This window comes from Hypanus sabinus, chromosome 18 (assembly GCF_030144855.1).
Source record: "Hypanus sabinus isolate sHypSab1 chromosome 18, sHypSab1.hap1, whole genome shotgun sequence".
In the NCBI taxonomy this organism is placed as follows: Eukaryota; Metazoa; Chordata; class Chondrichthyes; order Myliobatiformes; family Dasyatidae; genus Hypanus; species Hypanus sabinus.
The window spans coordinates 64,925,066-64,937,331 of record NC_082723.1 but is presented as its reverse complement, the minus strand read 5'-3'; positions in this window follow the sequence as shown (position 1 = coordinate 64,937,331).

The following is a 12,266-nucleotide window of genomic DNA, read 5'->3' as shown; positions in this document are numbered from 1 at the left end:
TGGACTAAATGGCCTGTTTCCATGCTGTACTTTTCTGTGACTCTATCCAATTCCTCCCCATATATCCACCAACATTCAGTTTGCAATCTCTACAGCACAACCACATCCTTCCAAGTGTGTCAACCAGAACAGAACGCAATACTCCAAATGCGGTCCTATCAGTTTGGTTAAGCTGCAACAAGGTCCTAACATTTGCATTCTGTGCCCCAAAGATCATGTCATGCACCTTCTTGACCTCCCTCTCTACCTGTGTGCCACTTTCTTGAACTATGGACTTGATCCCCCAAAGTTGCTCCTTTCAATAAACATTCCTCAGTGCCCTACCATTTACTGTATTTGTTCTACCCCTATGTGACTTCCCAACTGCATCAGCCACACTCATTGGGATTAAATTCCATCTGTCAGCACTCTGCCAAGCTTTTTATCTGCTCTATATCCATCTATAGCCTTAGACAACTGACCTCACTATCTGCAACCCCGCCAATTTCAACATCATCGTCTGATTTACTAATTGTACTTCACATTCAAGCCATTAAATTATAATTATAAATCACAGACATAAAGAGCCTTGGCACCAGTTCATACTGTGCACCGCAGGCAAAAGTTCAAACTACATCTATTTTCAAAGTATGTATGCAGTATACAACCCTGAGATTTGTCTTCCCACAGACAGCCACAAAACAACGAAACACCATGGAAGCTGTTCAAAGAAAAGATCAAACATCCAACGCACAAAAAAAAACATCTCACAAATGGCAAAAAATATGCAGAATCTAAAAGATCAAACCACAAGAGTCATTGAAACTGTCTTGGGAAGTTCAGTTCACTGAGGCATAGTGAAAAGTCTGTCCTGCACACTGTTCATACAAATGAGATCATTAGACAATGCATTGAGGTAGAATGAGGGAAAACACTAACAGAATGAAGAATAAAATGTGACATTTACAAAGAAAGCATGGTGCAGCTAAACAATAAGGTGCAAGAATCATAACAAAACAGATTATGGGGACTAGAGTCCATTTTATTGCATAAGACCATAAGATATAGGAGCAGAAGAAGCCCATTCAGTCCATCGAGTCTGCTCCACCATTCAATCATGGGCTGATCCACTTCATCCAGTCATCCCCACTCCCCTGCTTTCACCCCATACCCTTTGATGCCCTGGCTAATCAAGAATCTATCTATCTCTTCCTTAAATACACCCAGTGACTTGGCCTCCACAGCCGCTCGTGGCAACAAACTCCACAGATTTACCGCCCTCTGACTAAAGTAATTTCTCCACATCTCAGTTTTAAAAAGATGTCCTTCAATCCTGAAATCGTGCTCTCTTGTCCTAGAATCCCCTACCATGGGAAATAATTTTGCCATATCTAATCTGTTCAGGCCTTTTAACATTTGGAATGTTTCTATGAGATCCCCTCACATTCTCCTGAACTCCAGGGAATACAGCCCAAGAGCTGCCAGACATTCCTCATACAGTAACCCTTGCACTAGGGAACCATTCAATAATCACATACTATAATATGATAGTTTTATAATTGTCTGACACTATTGTAAGACTGTCAGAGAACTATCCTCTACCACAACCATCTGCCTCCGATCACCAGGACAAGTTGGAATCCAATTAGCCAGCCCAATTGGGATCACATATGCTTTTAATCTCTTGGACTTGTAAAGACCATAAGACATAGCAGCAGAATTAGTCCATTTGGCCCATCGAATTGTTTCTGTCAATCATCACTGATTCTTTTTTTCCCTCCTCAACCCATTCCCCGAACTTCACCCCGTAACCTTTCTTGCTCATTCTCCTAATCTAAGTCCTTCTGCAGCCTACCTGTTTCCTCAACACTACTTGCCCTCATTGAACATAGAATAGTACAGCACATTACAGGCCCTTTGGCCCACAATGTTGTGCCAACCTTCAAACCCTGCCTCCCATATAACCCCCCACCTTAAATTCCTCCATATACCTGTCTAGTAGTCTCTTAAACTTCACTAGTGTATCTGCCTCCACCACCGACTCAGGCAGTGCATTCCACGCACCAACCACTCTCTGAGTGAAAAACCTTCCTCTAATATCCCCCTTGAACTTCCCTCCCCTTACCTTAAAGCCATGTCCTCTTGTAATGAGCAGTGGTGCCCTGGGGAAGAGGTGCCGGCTGTCCACTCTGTCTATTCCTCTTAATATCTTGTACACCTCTATCATGTCTCCTCTCATCCTCCTCTCCAAAGAGTAAAGTCCTAGCTCCCTTAATCTCTGATCATAATCCATACTCTCTAAACCAGGCAGCATCCTGGTAAATCTCCTCTGTACCCTTTCTAATGCTTCCACATCCTTCCTATAGTGAGCTAAAACCCCATAAGCTTTCTTAACTACCCTATCTACCTGTGAGGCAACTTTCAGGGATCTTGTGACATGTACCCCCAGATCCCTCTGCTCCTCCACACTATCAAGTATCCTGCCATTTACTTTGTACTCTGCCTTGGAGTTTGTCCTTCCAAAGTGTACCACCTCACACTTCTCTGGGTTGAACTCCATCTGCCACTTCTCAACCCACTTCTGCATCCTATCAATGTCTCTCTGCAATCTTCAACAATCCTCTACACTATCTACAACACCACCACCCTTTCTGCCGTCTGCAAACTTGCCAACCCACCCTTCTACCTCCACATCAAGGTCATTACTAAAAATCACAAAAAATAGAGGACCCAGAACAGATCCTTGTGGGACACCGCTAGTCACAACCCTCCAATCTGAATGTACTCCCTCCACCACAACCCTCTGCCTTCTGCAGGCAAGCCAATTCTGAATCCACCTGGCCAAACTTCCCTGGATCCCATGCCTTCTGACTTTCTGAATAAGCCTACCGTGTGGTACCTTGTCAAATGCCTTACTAAAATCCAGGTAGATCACATCCACTGCACTACCCTCATCCGTATGCCTGGTCACTTCCTCAAAGAACTCTATCAGGCTTGTTAGGCACGATCTGCCCTTCACAAAGCCATGCTGACTGTCCCTGATCAGACCATGATTCTCTAAATGCCCATAGATCCTACCTCTAAGAATCTTTTCCAACAGCTTTCCCACCACAGACATAAGGCTCACTGGTCTATAATTACCTGGACTATCCCTACTACCTTTTTTGAACAAGGGGACAACATTCGCCTCCCTCCAATCCTCCAGTACCATTCCCATGGACAACAAGGACATAAAGATCCTAGCCAGAGGTTCAACATCTCTTCCCTTGCCTCGTGGAGCAGCCTGGGGAGTATTCCGTCAGGCCCCAGGGACTTATCCATCCTAATGTATTTTAACAACTCCAACACCTCCTCTCCCTTAATATTAACATGCTCCAGAACATCAACCTCACTCATATTGTCCTCACCATCATCAAGTTCCCTCTCAATGGTGAATACCGAAGAGAAGTGTTCATTGAGGACTTCGCTCATTTCCACAGCCTCCAGGCACATCTTCCCACTCTTATCTCTAATTGGTCCTACCTTCACTCCTGTCATCCTTTTGTTCTTCACATAATTGAAGAATGCCTTGGGGTTTTCCTTTACCCTACTCGCCAAGGCCTTCTCATGCCCCCTTCTTGCTCTTCTCAGCCCCTTCTTAAGCTCCTTTCTTGCTACCCTATTGTAAAGGGTTTTTTTTTTCTTTGTTACTGTTGGGAAAGGGTTTCCTTTTGTTAACTAGCAGGAATGCTAATTTACTGATAACGAGAATGGTATTCCTTTGTAAACCAAATGGGGATTAATGTTCTTTCTTCTGAGTCTGTAAGCTTTTGTTGATGGGCTTTTGGGGAGATCGGCGCGAGGGGGTCGAGAGAGAGGACGCAATGCTCTAAGCTGGGCGAGGATCGGACCCCAAAGGGGGGTCCGAGGACGGGAGATTCTCTGAGGGAGGGGGGATGAAGCTAGATGTGCTTGGTTGACCACTCGGAGGGTCCTGAGCTGTTTGGAGAGTCGAGGAGTTCGGAGGGTCCTGAGCTGCGAGTCGAGGAGTTCGGAGGGGATCGAATGGTGGCCAGAAGACTTCAGAAATTGAGCTCCAACGGCTGTGCACGAAGTGGTTTGGACTTTGATAAGTTTGGCGCCTTTTCTTTAATTTTCTCTTCATATATACTGTATCGTTATTAATCACTTAGTTATAGTAACCTTTATAAATTGTACTCATTTAATCGCATATGGTGTACTGTCTGTTTTTGGGCGAGGCGGGGACATCACACAGCATCCACACCAGCTGATTACCCAGTTTGGCGGGGCTGAAGGCTGCTCCCCCTAGACAAGAACGAGCTGAGCGAGCCTGAGGCAACCCAGGGAGTTACACTATATTCCTCAATAGACCCATCTGATCCTTGCTTCCTAAACCTCATGAATGCTGCCTTCTTCCACCTGACTAGATTCTCCACCTCACTTGTCACCCACTGTTCCTTCACCCTACCATTCTTAATCTTCCTCACTGGGACAAATTTATCCCTAACATCCTGCAAGATATCCCTAAACATTGACCACATGTCCATAGTACATTTCCCTGCAAAAACATCATCCCAATTCACACCCGCAAGTTCTAGCCTTATAGCCTCATAATTTGCCCTTCCCCAATTAAAAATTTTCCTGTCCTCTCGGATTCTATCCTTTTCTATGATAATGCTAAAGGTCAGGGAGCAGTGATCACTGTCCCCCAGATGCTCACCCACTGACAGATCAGTGACCTGACCCGGTTTGATACCTAATACTAGATCTAGTATGGCATTCCCCCTAGTCGGCCTGTCAACATACTGTGACAGGAATCCATCCTGGGCACACTTAACAAACTCTGCCCCATCTAAACCCTTGGAACTAATCAAGTGCCAATCAATATTAAGGAAGTTAAAGTTACCCATGATAACAACCCTGTTATTTTTGCACCTTTCCAAAATCTGCCTCCCAATCTGCTCCTCGGTATCTCTGCTGCTACCAGGGGGCCTATAGAATACCCCCAGTAGAGTAACTGCTTCCTTCCTATTCCTGACTTCCACCCATACTGACTCAAAAGAGGATCCTGCTACATTACCCACCCTTTCTGCAGCTGTAATAGTATCCCTGACCAGTAATGCCACCCCTCCTCCCCTTTTCTTCCCTCTCTATCCCTTTTAAAGCACTGAAATCCAGGAATATTGAGAATCCATTCCTGCCCTGGAGCCAGCCAAGTCTCCGTAATGGCCACTACATTATAATTCCATGTATGTATCCATGCTTTCAGTTCATCACCTTTGTTCCTGATGCTTCTTGCATTGAAGTACACACATTTTAGCCCTTCTACCTTACTACCTTTACACCCTTTATTCTGCTTCTCTTTCCTCAAAGCCTCTCTATTTATTGGATCTGGTTTTACTCCATGCACTTCTTTCACTGCTCTATCACTCTGGGTCCCATCCCCCTTGCAAATTAGTTTAAACCCTCCTGAACCATGTTAGCAAACCTTCATCAATCTTCATATCATCTGCGAACTTGGCAACAAAGCCATCTATTCCATTACCTGAATCATTGATACGCAGCATAAAAAGGAGCGGTCCCAACACTGACCCCTGCAGGTCACCACTAGTCACTGCAGCCAACCCAATCAGCCAATGTTGTAATCACGTTAGTAACTTTCTTGTAATACCATGGGCTCCTAACTTGGTAAGCAGCCTTGTGTGTGGCACCTTGTCAAAGGCCTTCTGAAAGTCCAATATCCATTGCATCCCCTTTATCTATCCTACTTATAATTTCCTCAAGAATTCCAACAGGTTTGTCAGCCAAAATTTTCCTTTAAGGAAACCATACTGGCTTTATCCTATCGTCCTGTGTCACCAAGTACTCCACAACCTTATCCTTAACAATTGACTCCAACACCTTCGCAACCACTGAAGTCAGGCTAACTGGTCTATAATTTCCTTTCTACTGCCTTCCTCCTTTCTTAAAGAGTAGAATGACATTTGCAATTTTCCAGTCCTCTGGCACTACGCCAGAGTCCAAGGATTTTTGAAAGAATATTGCTAATGACTCCACGGTCTTGAATGCCACCTCTTTCAGAACCTTAGTCCTTGTAATAGTAACTTCTCTTCCCTCACACCCTTCAACACCTGGAACACTGCTAATGTCTTCCACATTGAAGGCTGATGCAAAATACTCATATAGTTCATCTGTCATCTCCTTGTTCCCCGTTATTATTTCTCCAGCCTCATTTTCTAGCGGCCCTATATCCACTCCCATCTCTCTTCTATTTCTTACATACTTTAAAAAGCTTGCATACTTGCAAATGATGTCCCAAACTTAACACTTGTGGGTGCTGCATCTTGCATCACTGTCTGGTGTGGAGGGGACCCTGCACATGATCAGAAAAAGCTGTAGGTACTTCTAAACTCAGCCAGCTCCATCATGGGCACCAGCCTACCCAGCATCGAGGAAACATTCAAAAAGCGATGACTCAAAAAGGCAGTGTTCATTATTAAGGACCCTCATCACCCAGGACATGCCCTCTTCTCATTGCTACTATCAGGAAGGAGGTACAGAAAACTCAATGGTTTTAAGAACAGCTTCTTCCCTTCTGCCATCCCATTTCTGAATGGACAATGAACCCATGAACACTACCTCAATACTATTAGAGCAACACACACAAAATGCTGGTGGAACGCAGCAGGCCAGGCAGCACCTATAGGAAGAAGCACAGCCGAGACCCTTCCCGAAACGTTGACTGTGCTTCTCCCTATAGATGCTGCCTGGCCTGCTGCGTTCCACCAGCATTTTGTTTGTTTCTTGAATTTCCAGCATATGCAGATTTCCTTGTATTTGTTTTTTTTAAAACTCAATACTATTTTTCTTTCTGCATTGCTTACTTAATTTAAAGTTTTTATATATGCTTATTCTAATCTTCTATTATGTGTAGCATTTCCACAGAATAAAAATTTCACGGCATATGCCAGTGATATGAAACTGGAGCACTGATATACAAGGACGAGCATGCCACATGCATTCTTCACCACCGTATCTGCCCATTGCCAGCGTTACTGAACTCTGGACTAAGCTTAGTGCCCATCGTGTATACATTCTATCCCTACCTGAAGTCCCAGACCTCATACATCAGAATTAAATTCCTCTCCTGTTTAGAAACCACACATTCAAAAACATGAACAGAAGATCAATAGGTTAGAAATCCGCTTCGTTCAGTAGTTCTGATGTCGTTGCAAGGTTCAAGGTTCAAAGTAAGTTTATTATCAAAGTACATCTATGTCACCAGATACAACCCTGAGATTCATTTTCTTGCAGTCCTTCACAATAAATACCAGAAAGACAATAGAATCAATGAAAGACCGCACCCGAGAGGGTAAACAATCAGGTACTAGGTGTGGTAACTGTTTCAGAATTAACATTTTTTATCATAGTTCCATGTACTGATCCTTGCTCTAAATTCATCACCATTACCTTTAATACTCCCAGCATTAAAGTATACACACTTTAACCATGTGTCTGTTATCTTGCTCCTGTCTGCTTTTCCTTACGGAGTTACTCGTCACAACATCCACCTTCCTCCCACGCTCTGATCTGGATTCCTGGTTCTCTCTCACCTGTCAAACCGGCTGTACCAGTGAACTTTCAGGCCAAGGTTTTGGTTCCCCTCCCCCCAGTCAAGGTGCAACCTGCCCCTCATTGGAAGAGGATCCAAGAATCAGAAACCTTGGCCCCTGCACCAGCTCCTCAACTACACATTCAGCTGCAGAAGATGGTGCCAGCGAATAATGCAACCAAAGGTGACATCCTTCATGAAACCACTTCTATAAAAGATGATTCTGCTATTATTGGAGTCTGTGGTTCACATTTTGATCGTGAGTTTTCAGTCTGAATGCGCGATCTGACACTTTACTGCCTCCTAGGGAGTTCATGGAGGTTTCGTATAAAGTGTGCTACCTGGAGGCCGAGAAGCCTGGAGTCCATAGTTGATTCCATTTCTCACCAATATTGCTAATGTAAATGTCAAGGAAGAATGGAAAATGGGTGTTCAGCACCGTCTGGCTGCAAGTGACCGATCTCCCCTCCACTCTCACACTGCTCCCTGCGTTCTATCGGTCTCTTGCTCGATGCTGCTGGAGTCCTGGGTCCTGGGCAAGATTTAATCGACGCAGTTTATGGATTGGACCCTGGAGTTCATTTTATGTATTTGTTAACACTCAGCACGGAATAGGCCCTTCCAGCCCTTCAAACCATGTCGCCCAGTAACCCTCAATTTAAACCAAGCTTAATCACAGGACACTTTACAACAGCCAATTAACCTACCAGCCAGTATGTCTTTGGACTGGTTATGATAAGTTTCTGCTTGCTCCTTTCTCGTTGCTATCTTGTGCGATTGTGATCGGAGGGGCCAGCAGATTGAACTGAACTGAAACGGAAAATTCCCGGACTGTTTCATTGACTTAGTGGTCTGATGTTTTACATTCTGTGTTTTTACACTTTGGTGGGTTGATGTTTTTCCTTGTTTTTCCATGGCTTTCTTTGTTTCATGTCTGTTTGAGAGAAGACAAACCTCAGGGTTGTGTACTGCACGTATACTTTGATTATAAATAATCTTTGAATCTTGAATCTGTTCTGTCTTTCCATTCCTGCCCTGACCAGCACACTGCTCCTGGGATAACCTGGAGCCTGCTACCTTGTAATCCATTGGTTTGGAGACTGGTTGACAATTTTTCTACTAAGAAATCCTGGCATCCAGAGTGATGCTTTCTCATTGATACCAATCATGAGGAAGTGGATGTTAGAGGGATTTTTGATAGTTTAAGCATCCAAAGATGTGGCAAAATTGAACTGTAATTCTCTCAACAACACTTCAGTGCATCAGAGTAGGTACAGAGGTGAGTAGATTTCCCTTTGTATATTTTAAGTTGGGATGTCTCTACTGAAGGAGGTGTAAGGGGCTCCTTCCCTCCCCTGGTCTGCAGGTCACCCTTGGGCAAGATGTAGCCCCTGCTTAGCTCCCCTCCCACAATCAGGGTCACGTGAAGCCATGGGAGCAGGTGGTGGATGGTCGTGTGAGAGCTGATGCAGATCACAAGTCCTGGTTATGCGACCATTGACACCAGGCAGTCTCTGAAGATAATTGATCATGGCTGGGGGATGGGGGGGGGTCACCTGTCTTGTAAAACCAAAGGCAAACCAGTTCTGGACAAAAAATTTGGCAAGAACAATCATGGCCATGGATAAGACCATGATTGGCCAGGTCATGTGACACGACACATAAAAATTCATGTGACACGATAAAAATTCTGTATCTGAATGCACGAAGTGTCAGAAATAAGGCGAATGAGCTTGAAGCCCAGGTGCGAATGGGTAACTATGATGTTGTTGGGATAACGGAGACATGGCTGCAGGGAGATCAGACCTGGGAAATGAATGTACAAGGGTATACATGCTATCGTAGGGACAGAAATGTGGGCAGAGGGGGTGGGGTGGCCCTGTTGGTGAGGAATGAGATTCAGTCCTTTGCAAGGGGGGAAATAGGGTCAGGAGAAGTAGAATCTGTGTGGATAGAACTGAGGAACAGTAAGGGCAAAAGGACCCAAATGGGTGTTGTCTACAGGCCACCAAACAGTGGCATGGATATTGGGTGCAAGTTGAATAGGGAGTTAACATTGGCATGTGGCAAAAGTAATGTTGCAGTAGTTATGGGGGATTTCAACATGCAGGTAAACTGGGAGAATCAGGTTGGTGCTGGACCACAGGATAGGGAGTTTGTAGAGTGCCTACGGGATGCATTCTTGGAACAGCTTCTACGAGAGCCAACCAGGGACAAGACTATTCTGGATTTAGTGTTATGTAATGAACAGGATTTGATAAGCGATCTCGCAGTAAAGGAGCCATTAGGAGGTAGTGATCACAATATGATAAGCTTTTATCTGCAATTTGAGAAGGATAAGGGCAGCTCGGAGGTGTCGGTGTTGCAGATGAACAGGGGAAACTATGGAGCCATGAGGGAGGAGCTGGCCAAAGTTGACTGGACGGATAGCCTAGCAGAAAAGACAGTGGAACAGCAATGGCAGGTATTCTTGGGAATAATGCACAAGGTGCAAAATCAGTTCATCCCCCAGAGAAGGAAGGATTCAAAGGGGGGAAAGGGGCCACAGTGGTTGACAAAGGAAGTCAGAGATTGCACAGCATTAAAAAAAAGGAAATATGATAGAGCTAAGGTGAGTGGGAGGACAGATGATTGGGAAGTTTTTAAGGAACAACAGAACTTAACTAAAAAGACAATACGGGGAGAAGAAATGAGGTACGAACGCAAGCTAGCCAGGAATATAAAGGAAGATAGCAAAAGCTTTTTTAGGTATGTGAAGAGAAAGAAGATAGTTAAGAACAATGTTGGGCCCTTGAAGAATGAATTGGGTGAAATTATTATGGGAAACAGAGAAATGGCAGAAGAATTTAATGAGTACTTTAGATTTGTTTTCACTAAGGAAGACACAAGCAATCTCCCAGATGTATGGATGGGCCAAGGACATAGGGTAACAGAGGAAATTAAACAGATTGACATTCGGAAGGAAACGGTGATGAGAAGACTGATGGGACTGAAGGTTGACAAATCCCCAGGTCCAGATGGTGTGCACCCTAGGGTACTAAAGGAGGTGGCCCTGGAAATTGTGGATGCATTGGTAATCATTTTCCAATGTTCCTTAGATTCAGGATCAGTTCCTGAGGATTGGAGAATGGCTAATGTTATCCCACTTTTTAAAAAAGGAGGGAGGGAGAAAACAGAGAACTATTGTCCTGTCAGCCTGACATCGGTGGTGGGAAAGATGCTAGAGTCCATTATTAAGGATGAAATAGTGGCATATCTAGATAGCGGTGATAGGATTGGGCAGAGCCAACATGGATTTACCAAGGGTAAATCATGCTTGACTAATCTGTTGGAGTTTTCTGAGGATGTAACCAGGAAGTTAGACGGGGGAGATCCAGTGGATGTAGTGTACCTCGATTTTCAGAAGGCATTTGATAAAGTCTCACATAGGAGATTGGTGGGTAAAATCAGAACTCATGGCATTGGGGGGAAGATATTGTCATGGATAGAAAACTGGTTGGCAGATAGAAAGCAAAGGGTAGCGGTGAATGGGTGTTTCTCAGAATAGCAGGTGGTGACTAGTGGGGTGTCACAGGGCTCGGTATTGGGACCACAGCTGTTTACCATTTACATTAACAATTTGGATGAAGGCATAAAAAATAACATCAGCAAATTTGCTGATGATACTAAGCTGGGTGGCAGGGTGACATGTGATGAGGATGTTAGGAGAATTCAGGGTGACTTGGATAGGCTGGGTGAGTGGGCAGATACTTGGCAGATGACGTTTAATGTGAATAAGTGTGAGGTTATCCACTTTGGTAGTAAGAACAGGAAGGCAGATTATTATCTGAACGGTGTAGAGTTGGGTAAGGGAGAAATACAAAGAGATCTCGGAGTCCTTGTTCATCAGTCACTGAAGGTGAATGAGCAAGTGCAGCAGGCAGTGAAGAAGGCTAATGGAATGTTGGCCTTTATTACAAAGGGAATTGAGTACAAGAGCAAGGAAATCCTCTTGCATTTGTACAGAGCCCTGGTGAGACCACACCTGGAGTATTGTGTACAGTTTTGGTCTCCAGGGTTAAGGAAGGACATCCTGGCTGTACAGGAAGTGCAGTGTAGACTCACAAGGTTAATTCCTGGGATGTCTGGACTGTCTTATGCAGAAAGGTTAGAGAGACTGTACACGCTGGAATTAAGGAGATTGAGAGGGGATCTGATTGAAACATATAAGATTATTAAGAGATCGGACAAGATAGAGGCAGGAAATATGTTCCAGATGCTGGGAGAGTCCAGTACCAGAGGGCATAGTTTAAGAATAAGGGGTAGGTCATTCAGGACACAGTTAAGGAAAAACTTCTTCTCCCAGAGAGTTGTGGGGGTCTGGAATGCACTGCCTTGGAAGGCAGTGGAGGCCAATTCTCCGGATGCTTTCAAGAAGGAGCTAGATAGGTATCTTATGGATAGGAGAATCAAGGGATATGGGGACAAGGCAGGAACCGGGTATTGATAGTAATTGATCAGCCATGATCTCAAAATGGCGGTGCAGGCTCGAAGGGCCGAATGGTCTACTTCTGCACCTATTGTCTATTGACACATAATGGTGGTAATGAAAAGGGAATCAGTGGGTGTTTTTCAGAAGGCCTTTGACAAGATACCTTACAGGGAAGACCACGATCGCCCATCATATAACACACGT